At 35.9% G+C, this 2,563-nt stretch overlaps 1 protein-coding gene across 1 annotated transcript in view; it reads right to left on the bottom strand.

The window, feature by feature from the left end:
* Positions 1–2,563, bottom strand: part of PDE11A (phosphodiesterase 11A) — a 439,743-nt gene that overhangs the window by 80,992 nt on the left and 356,188 nt on the right. The gene's annotated exons all lie outside the window — the stretch shown is intronic.

Here is a 2,563-nt window from a genome sequence, read left to right as displayed (position 1 = left end):
CCGTCTAGGCAAAAAGAAAGGGCAGGCCAGAAGAAGACTGAATCCGCCATGAGAGCTGAGATCTAGTGATTTCATGCAAGTGTGCCACTCTGTTTTCATTTTCTAAAATTAGCAAATAAATAATTTTTGTTTGTTTGCTTTATCCATTTTTCTCTATTTTTTTCTTTCTCTCTTTCTGTTTTCTTATCCTTTTTCTTTTACCTCATCACTTTGCTGCTCAGCCTCCACCCACTGAGTGTCTAGACAAGTCTAAGTGAAAAGTTGCCAAAATCTGGATACTATTTGGGTCCTCATATTCCTCAACTCCCACTGAATCTGCAATACAAAAGGAGAAAAATGCAACACAAAAGAGTTTGCAGACCACATCCTCCTCTGGGCCTCTGATTGCTCAGGTTGATCTAGAAATAAGGAAGAAACGAATAACCCATAAAATGACTAGAAATCATGGCAGGGGAACAAGAAATCTCCAAAACCAAGAAAATACCTCACCCCTGAGGGAAAAGTATAACTTCTCTTCATCCACAGACAGTACAATGGAACTCATGGAAATGTCTGATAAAAAACTTAGAGTGACAAAACTAACAGAGGTGGAAGAGAAGAGGGACAATGACCACCAGAAGAAAAAAGTGGATGAGTTCCAGAAAGTGAAGAAGTTCTTGAGAGAGCTGAAGGAAGAAATATATACCATAAAAAAGAATCAAAAGGAACTGTTGGAGATGAAGGCTATAATACAGGGTGTCAAAACTTCCTTTGAAAGTATTAAAAGTAAACTAGATCATACAGAAAATCGAACCTCAGATGTAAAAGACAGAATTGCTGGACTAGTAAAATCCACCATGAAGACTGAAAAAATACCCCCACCCCCAATGAGAATAATACACAAGAGATACTAGATACCATTAAATGTCCAAACATCCAGATAATCGGTATCCCAGAAAGTGAAGAAACTAATGAGGGCATTGACAATCTATTCCATGAATTCCTGAAAGAAAACTTCCCAAACCTAGAGAGGCATTCAAAGATCCAGACCCAAGAAATAAAAACAACCCAAAATAGGATCAAGTCAAGAAGATCTTCTCTAAGACACATTGTAGCCAGAATGACCAAAACCACATACAAAAACAAGATACTCAGATTGGCAAGAGACAGACTGACAAGAGAGAAACGGTCAAGTTACCTACAAAGGTATCCCATCAGGCTAAAAGAAGACCTCTCATCGGAAACAATGTGAGCAAGGAAAGAATGGGAAAATATATTCAAAGTGTTGAGTGAAAAATAATTTCAATCAAGAATACTATATCCATCAAGATTATCCTTCATAAAGAAAAGAAGACAAGAGTATTCTCAACTAAACAAAACCTGAAAGAATTTACCAATACCAGACCAGATCTCGAAGAGTTTCTGAAGGGAGTGCTATCCCAGGAAAACTAAAGTCAGACACACAGTTCTAAAACAGCTAAGAAAATGGCCACCTTGATGGTAGGGACAAGTCCAGAGTTGAACATTATCTTCCAGAATTTAAATGGAAAGATCAGACCACAACAGAAGATCAAGTACATGAGTTTGAACTGGTGAAATAGAATTTTATGACTTTTGACTAAAACATTACTGGCCTTCTATGCTTTGTTTTCCAGTGTTAAGGAGTTTTGTCTTCTCTTGAGTTGTAGACAGGTCCATGTACCTACTATTCAAACAGAATCCTAACCTGTTTCCTGGCTTTAAGTATTAGGCAAAGTTCTCTTAACATTTTTTGATTTTGATTTATTAAAGCTAAAACTGCCTTTCTTGAAATTAAAAATGTATTTAAAAAATGCCTATTTAGTAACCACAGTAAGCTATATAGCCCCAGCTATGTGCTATTTTATAGTATATTCATTCTACCTAGAGTCTCATGCCTAAAGTCAACTTTTGTTCACAGATATGTATATATCAGCTGAACTTACTATTGAAAGTATTTAGATTAATTAAGATAGTTTGTGAATCAATACAATGTGGGAAAGAATAAATGAATGGATAGCAACTGCAGAAACTGGAGACAGGATGGGAAGAGGAAGGGAAATGGCAGAGGGTGAGAAATGGGGGATGGGGGGGAATACACACACACACACACACATATAAACACACAAGAAACAAGGAATGGAAAATTATGTGTTGATGATAACATGTATGATTAAGCTACTTTACAGTGTATTTTGGCTGAAAAATTGCATTTTGTATGCTGGGGTGATGTCCAGTGAAAAGAATGTAAAACAAATAAATTAATTAAAAAAGGGAAAATTCTGAAAATGTTTGAGCTTATATTAGTATGGATATATTAGCCGACACAAGCCAGCTCCACCTACATGCCTGTTTCCAATGAATTATTTAGTTGAGAAGTTGGTAAAATTGTGGGACTCTTTCTGATCTTAAAATAAATACTATTGATAGTTTCACTAGTAGAGATTTAAGCTAGCATTTTGGAAACACTTATTATGACAACAAATGACCTAAAGGAAGAGAAAACAAAACAAAACAAAACATTAGACCAGTGGTTCTTGAGAGCAGGCGATTTTTTTTTTTTTTT

The sequence above is a fragment of the Tupaia chinensis genome, unplaced genomic scaffold (assembly GCF_000334495.1).
Source record: "Tupaia chinensis unplaced genomic scaffold, TupChi_1.0 Scaffold000322_1, whole genome shotgun sequence".
In the NCBI taxonomy this organism is placed as follows: domain Eukaryota; kingdom Metazoa; phylum Chordata; class Mammalia; order Scandentia; family Tupaiidae; genus Tupaia; species Tupaia belangeri.
The sequence above is the reverse complement of the archived record's forward strand: the minus strand, read 5'-3'. Positions and strand labels throughout refer to the sequence as shown.